This window comes from Amblyraja radiata, unplaced genomic scaffold, assembly GCF_010909765.2.
Source record: "Amblyraja radiata isolate CabotCenter1 unplaced genomic scaffold, sAmbRad1.1.pri S69, whole genome shotgun sequence".
NCBI lineage: Eukaryota > Metazoa > Chordata > Chondrichthyes > Rajiformes > Rajidae > Amblyraja > Amblyraja radiata.
Window position 1 is genome coordinate 22482 of NW_022630163.1, and position 13698 is coordinate 36179.

Below are 13698 nucleotides of genomic sequence, written 5' to 3' on the forward strand. Positions count from 1 at the left end.
CCCCTTCACCTGTGCCCAGTGCGGCAAGGGCTTCACCAACTCCAGCAGGCTGCTGCAGCACCAGCGCACCCACACCGGCGAGCGCCCCTACACCTGTGCCCAATGCGGCAAGTGCTTCACCCGCTCCGACTACCTGCTGAAGCACCAGCGCACCCACACCGGCGAGCATCCCTACACCTGCGTCCAGAGCGGCAAGGTCTTCATCTGCTCCACCAGTCTGCTGTCCCACCAGCGGGTGCACGCCGGCAACCGCCCTGTCCCCAGCCCGGTGTGTGGAGAGCGCTTTGCCATGGCCTCCCACGCCCTGTCTCACCAGCATGTGCACACCAGTGGCCCGCCCTACGACTGCCCGTATTGTGGTGAGTCGTTTGACAGCTTGCGGGGGTTGCGGCAGCACCGGATGGCCCACGTCGGCGAGCAGCTGCTCCCACTGTGACAAGAGAGCATGGGGGCTGCGGGAGCACCAGTGGATACACACCGGAGATAGACCCTTTGTGTGCGTTGAGTGTGCCAAGGGTTTCACCTATCCATGTTCTCCACAGATGCTGCCTGACCCGCTGAGTTACTCAAGCACTCTGTGAAACGTCACCTATCCATGTTCTCCACAGATGCTACCTGACCCGCTGAGTTACTCCAGCACTGTGTGAAACGTACCTATCCATGTTCTCCACAGATGCTGCCTGACCCGCTGAGTTACTCCAGCTCTTTGTGTTATAGACATAGAGTGATACAGTGTGGAAACAGGACCTTCGGCCCAACTTGCCCACACCAACCAACATGTCCCGGCTACACTAGTCCCACCTGCCTGCATTTGGTCCATATCCCTCCAAACTTGGCCTAACTATGTACCTGTCTGTAACTGTTTCTTAAATGTTGGGATAGTCCCAGCCTTAAGTCCCTCTCCCGTCAGCTCGTTCCGTACACCCACCACCCTCTGTTAAAAAGTTACCCCTCAGACTCCTATTAAATCATTTCCCCTTCACCTTGAACCCATGTCCTGTGGTCCTCGATTCCCCCACTCTGGGCAAGAGATTCTGTGCATCTAACTAAATTGTGTTCTCTGCAAGATTCCAGTATCTGCAGTTTCTTGTGTCTCCCTCACCTATATCCACCTATCACTTCTGAAGAATGGTCTCAACCAGAAACATCACCCATTCCTTCTCTCTAGAGATGCTGCCTGTCCCGCTGAGTTACTCCAGCATTTTGTATCCACCTATCACTTGCCAGGCTTTGTCCAGCCCCCATCTCTCTTTTCCAGCTTCCTTCCCCCACCCTCTCCAATCAGTCTGAAGAAGGGTTCTGACTGAAAATGTCGTCTGTCCATTCCCTCTAAAGCAGTGGAGGAACTCAGTGGGTCAGGCGGCATTTGTAGAGGGAAGGGAATATAAGGCGACCACTCCCACCTCTCCATTCCAACTTTCTCCACCCCCCACACCAAGCAGTCTGAAGAAGGGTCCCGACCTAGAATGTTGCCTGTCCATGCTCTCCAGAGGTGCAAGTTACTCCAGGAGATTGTGTGTCTGTTTGTAAACCAGCATCTGCTGTTCCTTGTATCTGGACTAGGCGTGCATTGCACCCTACAGTTGCGCTCGGTCCACCAAGGCCTGCTGGATCTCCCGGTTGCCAACCATTTTAACTCCCCTTCCCACTCCCACACTGATCTTTCTGTCCTGGGCCTCCTCCATTGCCAGAGTGAGGTGACACGCAAACTGGAGGGACAGCACCTCAAAGCTTACAGCCCAATGACATGAACATTGAATTCTCCAAATTAAACGGGCATCTCCCCGCTCCCTCGTGTGCCATCTCTCCGTCATTCCTCTGTCTTTTTCTTGCTGGTGAAAGGCGTTAGGAGTTTTAAGTTTGTTTTAAAAGTATGTTTTAGTGTTTCTAGGTTGTTTTTACATGGGGGAGGGGGGGGGGGGGGGGGGGATTGGGGGAAAATTTTTTTCAGTCACTTACCTCGACGGAGATGCGATTTTTCTCCTTTGCCGAGGATCGCCCGTGAGGAGCTCCAACCTCAGGGCCTGTGGACTTTAACACCGTGAAGCCCGCGGTCTCCGGTAAGAAGAGGCCGACTCGGGAGCTCCATGCGGCGGAGTGTTCCAATCCTTCCCGACGCCGGAGTTTCCATCATCCCAATGCGACGGCTTCGGACATCGGACCGTCGGCAGCGGCGACTGCGGAGGGTTCAACAGCCCCGACCACGGGTGAACAAACGAGGAAGATGATTGAACTTTATTACCTTCCATCACAGTGAGGAATGTGGATTCCGCTGTGGTGGATGTTTCTGTTACATTTTTATTTTATGTGGCTGTGTGTCTTGTTGCTTTTTACTTAGTATGGATGTATGGGAACTCAAATATCACTGGACCTTAATTGGTGCATGTGGCAATAAATTTGAACTTGTTAAGCTTTCCTCTATATCTGTATCTATCCATCTCCATAATTATAAAACTCTGATCTTGGATCTGTGTGTGTGTGTGTTCATTTATTTGTTTGTGTGTTGTCACATCTTGAAAAAGCAACGCACTAATGACCCCATCTTCCCCGCTCTGTTCCTCCCCTCTCTCTGTCTCTGCCCCTCTCTTTCTCTCTCTCTGTCTCTGCCCCTATCTTTCTCTCTCTCTGTCTCTGCCCCTCTCTTTCTCTCTCTCTGCCCCCTCCCTCTCCCTCTCTAAACGTGCCTGCGAGTTGGGGCTCTCTTCCCCTGGCATCTCTTCTCCCCATCTCCCCACCCAGCCTACCCACCCTCCCCTCTCCTCTCTCTGCCCCCTCCTCTCTCCCCCCTCCCCTCTCTCATCTCCTCCTCTGTCTCCCCTCCTCTCTCTCCCCCTTTCCCCCTCACTTCTCCCCTCCCCCTTTCGCCCCTCACCTCTCCCCTCCCCCTTTCCCCCTCTCTCCTCCCCTATCCCCCTCACTTCTCCCCTCCCCTTTCCCCCTCACTTCTCCCCCTTTTCCCCTCTCTTCCCTCCCCCTTTCCCCCTCACTTCTCCCCTCCCCTTTCCCCTCTCCCTCCCCCCTCCCCCTTTCCCCCTCTCTTCTCCCCTCCCCTTTCCCCTCTCACTTCTCCCCTCCCCTTTCCCCCCCTCACTTCTTCCTCCCCCTTTCCCCCTCACTTCTCCCTCCCCCTTTCCCCCTCACTTCTCCCCTCCCCTTTCCCCCCCTCACTTCTCCCTCCCCCTTTCCCCCTCACTTCTCCCTCCCCCTTTCCCCCTCACTTCTCCCCTCCCCCTTTCCCCCTCACTTCTCTCCTCCCCCTTCCCCCCCTCACTTCTCCCCTCCCCGTTTTCCCCTCACTTCTCCCCTCCCCCTTTCCCCCTCACTTCTCCCCTCCCCCTTTCCCCTCACTTCTCCCCTCCCCCCTTTCCCCCCTCACTTCTCCCTTCCCCCTTACCCCCCTCACTTCTCCCCTCCCCAGCCTTATTTTGTGAGATAAAATAAAGCTCGCAAACTGAAGCAGAGAGTGAGTCTTTGAAGGGGTGAGGGGAATGAGGGGGTAGTTGGAGGGATAGAGAGGGAGTTGAGTGAGGGAAGATGTGTGGGGTAGGGGGGAGGGATAGGAGAGGGGGAGTGAGTGAGGGAATAGGTGAGGTTATCCATATTTGGTGGCATAAAACAGGAAAGGCAGACTGTTATCTAAATGGTGGCCGACTAGGAAAAAGGGGAGGAATGCAGCGAAGACACCTGTGGGTCATGGGACCACCAGTCATTGAAAGTAGGCATGCAGGTGCAGCAGGCAGTGAAGAAAGCGAATGGTATGTTAGCTTTCATAGCAAAAGGATTTGAGTATAGGAGCAGGGAGGTTCTACTGCAGTTGTACAGGGTCTTGGTGAGACCACACCTGGAGTATTGCGTACAGTTTTGGTCTCCTAAACAGGAAATACATTATTGCCATAGAGGGAGTGCAGAGAAGGTTCACCAGACTGATTCCTGGGATGTCAGGACTGTCTTATGAAGAAAGACTGGATAGATTTGGTTTATACTCTCTAGAATTTAGGAGATTGAGAGGGGATCTTATAGAAACTTACAAAATTCTTAAGGGGTTGGACAGGCTAGATGCAGGAAGATTGCTCCCGATGTTGGGGAAGTCCAGGACAAGGGGTCACAGCTTAAGGATAAGGGGGAAATCCTTTAAAACCGAGATGAGAAGAACTTTTTTCACACAGAGAGTGGTGAATCTCTGGAACTCCCTGCCACAGAGGGTAGTCGAGGCCAGTTCATTGGCTATATTTAAGAGGGAGTTAGATGTGGCCCTTGTGGCTAAAGGGATCAGGGGTTATGGAGAGAAGGCAGGTACGTGATACTGAGTTGAATGATCAGCCATGATCATATTGAATGGCGGTGCAGGCTCGAAAGGCCGAATGGCCTACTCCTGCACCTAATTTCTATGTTTCTATGTGGGGGTGGGGTAGGGATAGAGAGGGGGAGTGAGAGGGGATATGGGGGAGGGCTAGAGAGGGGGCGTGTGTGAGGGAATGTGTGGGGCTGGGGGGAGGGCTAGAGAGGGGGAGTGTGAGGGAATGTGGGGGGAGGGATAGAGAGGGGGAGTGAGTGAAGGAATATGTGGGGGTTGGGGAAGTGGAGAGATGAGGGCTAGAATGAGGGGAAGGAGGGAAGAAGGCTAGAGGAGGGAGGGAGTGAAGGGATGGAGGGAGCAGGGATAGAGAGGAGCAGGGGATGAGGGAACACAGTGGGAGTGGAGGGAGTGAACAAGTGTGGTGGGGAGGGATGGAGGGACGAGGAGAGTGAAGGAACAGGAGGTGGGAGGGAGGAGTGAGAGGATGGCAGCCTGGGCCGGAGCGAGCATCAACCAACGCCAGCGGGAGCGACGAGGCCGGAGACCGGGTCTGGGCCCAGATGGAGCCGAGCCCGAGCCGCACTGGACGGTGAGCGGGCGGGCGGGCGGGGAGAGGAGGAGGAGGAGGCCCCGTGGAAAGTGGAACTGGGCGAGAGAGAGAGAGAAATCCTTCCCCTCCGTATTATTCTTCACTCTCCATCATTCATCTTTCTCTCTCCCGCAAGTTCCAATCCTGTCGCCGACTCCTTGCGCCTCCCACCCTTTACGCTGTTGTCAAGGGGATCGCATCCAATCACCGACCAGCTCCCCTTAAAATCTCTCTATCTCGCTCTCAATCTCTCTCTCTATTTCTCTCTCTCTCTCTATATATATATCTCTGTCTCTTGATCTCTCTCTATCTCTTTCTATCTCTCAATTTCTCTCTCTGTCTCTCTTGATATCTCTCTATTTCTCTATCTCTGTCTCGCTTGATATCTCTATCTCTATTTCTCTCTCTGTCTCTCTTGATATCCCCCCATTGCAGCGGGGACCTGCAGGATCCCAGATGTGACTTTATCATCAGCGGCTCCCACTCTTGCTGCGGGTTGATGGTGACAGCTGTATCCATTTGGCAGAGAAGATTAAAAATGACTGGTGGATTCCAGAACGGGCATCGCAGATGTCCTCATTCTTCAGGGAACGGGGGTTCCCCTCTTCTACTACAGATGAGGCTCTCACCAGGGCCTCTTCTATATCCCGTGGTTCCGCTCTCACTCCCCATCCCCCCACACGTAACAAGGGCAGAGACCCCTTGTCCGCATCTCCCACCCTACCAGCCATCACATACAATAGATAATCCTCCGTCATTTTCGCCACCTCCAACGGGATCCCATCGCTGGCCACATCTTCCCATCTCCTCCCCTTTCGGCTTTCCGCAGAGAACGCTCCCTCCGTAACTCCCTGGTCAATTCTTCCCTTCCCACCCAAACCAACCCCTCCCCGGGCACTTTCCCTTGCAACCGCAGGAAATGCTACACTTGTAGCTTTACCCCCCCCCCCCCCCCCTTGACTCCATTCAAGGACCCAAGCAGTCTTTCCAGGTGAGGCAGAGGTTCACATGCACCTCCTCCAACCTCATCTATTGCATCCGCTGCTCTAGATGTCAGCTGCTCTACATCGGTGAGATCAAGTGTAGGCTTGACGATTGCTTCTCCCAACACCTCCCCTCGGTTCGCAATAACCAACCTGATCTCCCAGTGGCTCAGCACTTCAACTCCCCCTCCCATTCTCAATCCGACCTTTCTCTCCTGGACCTCCTCAATGGCCAGAGTGAGGCCTACCGAAAATTGGAGGAGCAGCACCTCATATTCCGCTTGGGCAGTTTACACCCCAGCGGTATGAACATTGATTTCTCCAATGTCAGGTTGTCCCTGTTTTCTCCTCCCCTTCCCTGCTCTCCCTCAGCCTCTGAGTCACCGCTTCTTCCTTTCTTCTTCCCGCTCCCCTCCCACCCCACCCTCACATCAGTCGGACGAAAGGTCTCGACCCGAAACGTCACCTATTTCCTTCACTCCATAGATGCTGCCTCACCCGCTGAGTTTCTCCAGCATTTTTGTCTACCTGGTGGAAAGCAAGGATGTAAGAGTGCAAAGGGAAGTTGATCACCTATTAATTATGCCTAAAATGTGCATATAACTATTGTGCCGTGAGTGTTTTGAAGATTTGCTAGTGATGTGAATCATTGAAACACTTTGGGTTGTGTCAGTGTATTGTCCCACATCCTGAATATAATGGCATGTTTGTGTCTGTACGGGATATTCTTTGTGACTGCGCTGTAATTATAGAGAGAAGTGTAGATTGCTTACTTCTTACTAACTGCTTGTAATGCTTGTTGGTAGAAGCTTGGCCTACTATGCGGTTTATATTATCAGAAGTCTGCTTAAGTAATTAGCAAAGATACTAGAGTGGAGCAAATAGACCACTCCTGCAAATTCCAATGTACTGACGTGTAGTACGCAACGGAGCGCAACTTCCGCCATTTCAGTAAGCCCGACTTCAGTTATGCCTCTCGCAGTGTAATCAGCGTTGCAGGGGAACAGTTTGTGTTTACTATGTTTATAGTAGGTTTATAGTATCTTTGCTTGGACACTATGTAATATTATGTTTATTGGTAATTAGTGTGAGTACCTGCTAGTTACTGTAACACCATGCAGATGAATGCTGTGAGTGAGTGGACTTTAATAAACATGTGTTGTACCTTGACATGCATACGACTCGACTCAATACAAGCGGTACAGCACAAGAATGAACCCTTCGGCCCACAATATTTGTGCATGAAAACATTTGAGTATCAGCTGAAGTTACCCACTCATCCATTCCTCTCCCTACTTTGTACTCTTGCTCACTGAAATATCTCTTGTATGCTAGAACGAATACGACATTCCCCACCGCCTCTTGAATCGCCTCTTCCAGCCTCTGGCGATAATGATTTGACAAATGCAGCAGCTGCGATACATCACACCTTTCCAGGAGCTCCGTCATCGGAGACATTGGAGGAGCTGTGATGAATCAAAATAATGGAATTATCAAGGGTTGTCTGTTTTCCTCTTAGATAGCTGCACTTGGAGTGTCCCCACCCCACTCTGCTAAAAGGCAGACCACATGACGGAGATGAGATGCTCCGATCAGCGTGTTGCTGTCAGGCTACGAGCCGGATCTACCCGCACCCTGCACGGAGGGAGGGAGACCCGGCTGTGGTCCTCGACTTGCCCTGACAATGGTCCCCAGGCTGTTGCTGTAACTTATTCCCTGCGGCATCTAAACAATGCGCTGACTCACAACAATTGTCCCTCTCCCACTGTTCAATCCCACGGGTGCATTCTCTTCTTGATTCTGGATGGACACAATGTCAACACCTGTTGACAGAATACACCGTTGCGACATAAAACGCGACTTATTTTCACACTTTAGCTTCAGCGTTCAGAGTTCAGAGGCACAGTATGCAAACAGGCCCTTTGGCCCAGCGAGTCCATGCCGCTCATCAATCGATCACCCGCTCACACTAGTTTTATGTTATCTGGCGTTTTGCATACTAGGGGCACATTTACAGAGGGCAATTGATGTTCATGCCAGCATGCCATAGGGATGTGGGAGGAAACACACGCTATCATAACAAAACATGCAAACTCCACACAAACAGTGGCCGTGGTTAGAATCGAACCAGAGTCTCCGGCGCTGTGAGCCAGCGGTTCTACCAGCTGCACTATTGTGCCCACACTTATTATTGTCACATGTACTGAGAAACAGTGACAATATTTTGTTTGCATGCTGTCCAAGTAGGAAGCGAGGGGGGAGAGAGAGGGGGAAGAGATAGAGAGGGAGGGGGGAGGGAGACAGGGGGGGAGGAAGTGGGGGGGACCAAGAGGGATTGAGGGGGGGGGGGCAAAGAGAGAGGGGAGAGAGAGGGAGGGGAAGAGACAGAGGGAGAGAGAGTGTGGGGGGATGGAGTCAGAGGGATGGGGAGAGAGGGGGGGTCGGGGAGAAAGTCGGAGGCGGGAGGTTAACGGGCGTCGAAAGCTGCAGTTTATCCGCCCGGGAGCGAGTGTAATACAGTTGTGGGGCCCGGGAGCGAGTGTAATACAGTTTATCCGCCCGGGAGCGAGTGTAATATAGTTGTGGGGCCCGGAAGCGAGTGTAATACAGTTGTGGAGCCCGGGAGCGAGTGTAATACTGTTTATCCGCCCGGGAGCGAGTGTATTACTGTTGTGGGGACCGGGAGCGAGCGTAACACAGTTGTGGGGCTCGGGAGCAAGTGTAATACAGTTGTGGGGCCGGAAACGAGTGTAATACAGTATATCCGCCCAGGAGCGAGTGTAATACATTTGTGGGGCCGGGAGCGAGTGTAATACAGATGTGGGGCCCGGGAGCGAGTGTCATACAGTTGTGGGGCCCGGGAGCGAGTGTAATACAGTTGTGGGGCCCGGGAGCGAGTGTAATACAGTTGTGGGGCCCGGGAGCGAGTGTAATACAATTGTGGGGCCCGGGAGCAGGTGTAATAAAGTTGTGGGTCTCGGGAACGAGTTTATTACAGTTGTTGGGCCGGGAGCGAGTTTAATACAGTTGTGGGGCCCGGGAGCGAGTGTAATACAGTTGTCGGGCCCGGGAGCGAGTGTAATACAGTTTATCAGCCCGGGAGCGAATGTAATACAGTTGTGGGGCCGGGAGCGAGTGTAATACAGTTGTGGGGCCCGGGAACGAGTGTAATACAGTTGGGGGCCCGGGAGCGAGTGTAATACAGTTGGGGGCCCGGGAACGAGTGTATTACAGTTGTGGGGCCCGGGAGCGAGTGTAATACAGTTGGGCCGCCCAGGAGCGAGTGTAATACACTTGTAGGGCCCGGGAGCGAGTGTAATCCAGTTGTGGGGCCCGGGAGCGAGTGTAATACAGTTGGGCCGCCCGGGAGCGAGTGTAATACAGTTGTGGGGCCCGGGAGCGAGTGTAATACAGTTTACCGCCCGGGAGCGAGTGTAATACAGTTTATCCGCCCGGGAGCGAGTGTAATACAGTTTATCCGCCCGGGAGCGAGTGTATTACAGTTGTGGGGTCCGGGAGCGAGCGTAATACAGTTGTGGGGCCCGGGAGCGAGTGTAATACAATTGTGGAGCCCGGGAGCGAGTGTAATACTGTTTATCCGCCCGGGAGCGAGTGTATTACAGTTGTGGGGACCGGGAGCGAGTGTATTACAGTTGTGGGGCACGGGAGCGAGTGTAACACAGTTGTGGGGCCCGGGAGCAAGTGTAATACAGTTGTGGGGCCGGAAACGAGTGTAATACAGTGTATCCGCCCGGGAGCGAGTGTAATACATTTGTGGGGCCGGGAGCGAGTGTAATACAGATGTGGGGCCCGGGAGCGAGTGTCATACATTTGTGGGGCCCGGGAGCGAGTGTAATACAGTTGTGGGGCCCGGGAGCGAGTGTAATACAGTTGTGGGGCCCGGGAGCGAGTGTAATACAGTTGTGGGGCCCGGGAGCGAGTGTAATACAATTGTGGGGCCCGGGAGCGAGTGTAATACAGATGTGGGTCTCGGGAACGAGTTTATTACAGTTGTTGGGCCGGGAGCGAGTTTAATACAGTTGTGGGGCCCGGGAGCGAGTGTAATACAGTTGTCGGGCCCGGGAGCGAGTGTAATACAGTTTATCAGCCCGGGAGCGAATGTAATACTGTTGTGGGGCCCGGGAACGAGTGTAATACAGTTGTGGGGCCCGGGAACGAGTGTAATACAGTTGTGGGGCCCGGGAGCGAGTGTAATACAGTTGGGGGCCCGGGAACGAGTGTATTACAGTTGTAGGGCCCGGGAGCGAGTGTAATACAGTTGGGGGCCCGGGAGCGAGTGTATTACAATTGTGGGGTCCGGGAGCGAGTGTAATACAGTTGTGGGGCCCGGGAGCGAGTGTAATACAATTGTGGTGCCCTGGAGCGAGTGTAATACAGTTTATCCGACCGGGAGCGAGTGTATTACAGTTGTGGGGCCCGGGAGCGAGCGTAATACAGTTGTGGGGCCCGGGAGCGAGTGTAATACATTTGTGGGGACGGGAGCGAGTGTAATACAGGTGTGGGGCCCGGGAGCGAGTGTAATACAGTTGTGGGGCCCGGGAGCGCGTGTAATACAGTTGTGGGGCCCCGGAGCGATTGTAATACATTTGTGTGGCCCGGGAGCGAGTGTAATACAGTTGTGGTGCCCGGGAGCGCGTGTAATACAGTTGTGGGGCCCCGGAGCGAGTGTAATACAGTTGTGGGGCCCGGGAGCGAGTGTAATACAGTTTATCCGCCCGGGAGCGAGTGTAATACAGTTGTGGGGACCGGGAGCGAGTGTAATACAGTTTATCCGCCCGGGAGCGACTGTAATACAGTTGTGGGGCCCGGGAGCGAGTGTAATACAGTTGTGGGGCCCGGGAGCGAGTGTAACACTGTTGTGGGGCCCGGGAGCGAGTGTAATACAGTTGTGGGGCCCGGGAGCGAGCGTATTACAGTTGTGTGGCTCGGGAGCGAGTGTAATACAGTTGTGGGGCCCGGGAACGAGCGTATTACAGTTGTGGGGCCGGGAGCGAGTGTAATACAGTTGTGGGGCCCGGGAGCGAGTGTAATACAGTTGTGGGGCCCGGGAGCGAGTGTAATACAGTTGGGCCGCCCGCGAGCGAGTGTAATACAGTTGTAGGGCCCGGGAGCGAGTGTAATACAGTTGGGCCGCCCGGCAGCGAGTGTAATACAGTTGTAGGGCCCAGGAGCGAGTGTAATATAGTTTTGGGGCCCTGGAGCGAGTGTAATGCAGTTTATCCGCCCGGGAGCGCGTGTAATACAGTTGTGGGGCCAGGGAGCGAGTGCAATACAGTTGTGGGGCCCGGGAGCGAGTCTAATACAATTGTGGGGCCCGGGAGCGAGTGTAATACAGTTGTGGGGCCCGGGAGCGAGTGTAATACATTTTATCCGCCCGGGAGCGAGTGTAATACAGTTGTGGGGCCCGGGAGCGAGTGTAATAAAGTTGTGGGGCCCGGGAGCGAGTGTAATACAGTTGCGGGGCCCGGGAGCGAGTGTAATACAGTTGCGGGGCCCGGGAGCGAGTGTAATACAGTTGTAGGACCCGGGAGCGAGTGTAATACAGTTTATCCGCCCGGGAGCGAGTGTAATATAGTTGTGGGGCCCGGAAGCGAGTGTAATACAGTTGTGGGGCCCGGGAGCGAGTGTAATACAGTTGTGGGGCCCGGGAGCGAGTGTAATACAGTTGTGGGGCCCGGGAGCGAGTGTAATACAGTTGTGGGGCCCGGGAGCGAGTGTAATACAGTTGTGGGGCCCGGTAGCGAGTGTATTACAGTTGTGGGGCCCGGGAGCGAGTGTAATACTGTTGCGGGGTCCGGGAGCGAGTGTAATACAGTTGCGGGGTCCGGGAGCGAGTGTAATACAGTTGTGGGGCCCGGGAGCGAGTGTAATACAGTTGTGGGGCCCGGGAGCGAGTGTAATACAGTTGTGGGACCCGGGAGCGAGTGTAATACAGTTGTAGGGCCCGGGAGCGAGTGTAATACAGTTGTAGGGCCCGGGAGCGAGTGTAATACAGTTGTGGGGCCCGGGAGCGAGTGTAATCCAGTTTACAAAATTTTACAGTTTACAGTGTACATTAATACAGTTACAAAATTTTGCGATTTAAAAAACCAAGTCTTTAATTTATCCCATTCGATAAAGCATAAAACGAAGTTTAATTTGACACCTGATTATCTTTCATATCTTCAGTATTAAAAAAAGTTATGGCCATTTTCATATTCGGAAATCAGCAACTTGTTCACTATTGCTTTTCCATTGACTGAACACAAAAGCTGTGATCGAGGACAGTCAAAAGCCTACAACTTTATTAAAAATTAAGAGAACTGAAATAAATTTTCAGTTATTATAGATTGAAGCATTCTGAAACAAATATGAAACAATCTTACTAAGATGACTTGAAATTAAAGCATATAATCAGTTAGTTACCTAATTGTGGCTAATTACAAAATTAAATTACTGGATCTAAACATCTATCCATTTCTTAAGAATAGATTAACATTTTTAAATAGCCTAAGTGTCCAAATAACATTCACACAATAATTCACAATAAAACATGTGTTTTAAATCTCATTGTCATGGATTTATAGGACAAATGGAAGGAATTTAATACCTGTAAATTAATGGCCATTTAAATCAACTTGCGAGTGGGTTTTACTGGAACGGGACCATTTGGAATGCTGAGGTTGTGGTAATTTATACCCCCATATCGGCATGCCGGTTGGTTTGGGGACTAAATCGCCGTTTCGCTACTTAAAATGTGCACTAAAGGCATCTTAAAGACCACTTTTATACATAAAAATAAACTACTTTATTTTACCTGTCACCTACATTAAATCCGTCCCCGTTGTTGGCGTTGACGGCTTTAGAAGCTGGTTTTAAAATGACTCCAGCGTTGAAATTGTCGGGCGATTTAAAAAAAAGGCAAAGAACGGCCGTCGGAACGATTCTTCAGGAAACGCTTGGACTCCGACAAAATATAATCCAGGACAAGGTAAGAGAAAACCGTGTTTTAACTCCGCCCCCCCCTCAAACATGCCAAAATCACACACAGGGCCAGTGGTAGAACTGCAGCGCTGCTGAAGGTACGTTTTGTAACATAACTAGTTGATCCACCCGGTAGCGAGTGTATTACAGTTTGTCCGCCCGGGAGCGAGTGTAATACAGTTGTCGGGCCTGGGAGCGAGTGTAATACAGTTGTGGGGCCCGGGAGCGAGTGTAATACAGTTGTGGGGCCGGGAGCGAGTGTAATACAGTTGTGGGGCCCGGGAGCGAGTGTAATACAGTTGTGGGGCCCGGGAGCGGGTGTAATACAGTTGTGGGGACGGGAGCGAGTGTAATACAGGTGTGGGGCCCGGGAGCGAGTGTAATACAGTTGTGGGGCCCGGGAGCGCGTGTAATACAGTTGTGGGGCCCCGGAGCGATTGTAATACATTTGTGTGGCCCGGGAGCGAGTGTAATACAGTTGTGGTGCCCGGGAGCGCGTGTAATACAGTTGTGGGGCCCCGGAGCGAGTGTAATACAGTTGTGGGGCCCGGGAGCGAGTGTAATACAGTTTATCCGCCCGGGAGCGAGTGTAATACAGTTGTGGGGACCGGGAGCGAGTGTAATACAGTTTATCCGCCCGGGAGCGACTGTAATACAGTTGTGGGGCCCGGGAGCGAGTGTAATACAGTTGTGGGGCCCGGGAGCGAGTGCAATACTGTTGTGGGGCCCGGGAGCGAGTGTAATACAGTTGTGGGGCCCGGGAGCGAGCGTATTACAGTTGTGGGGCCCGGGAGCGAGTGTAATACAGTTGTGGGGCCCGGGAATGAGCGTATTACAGTTGTGGG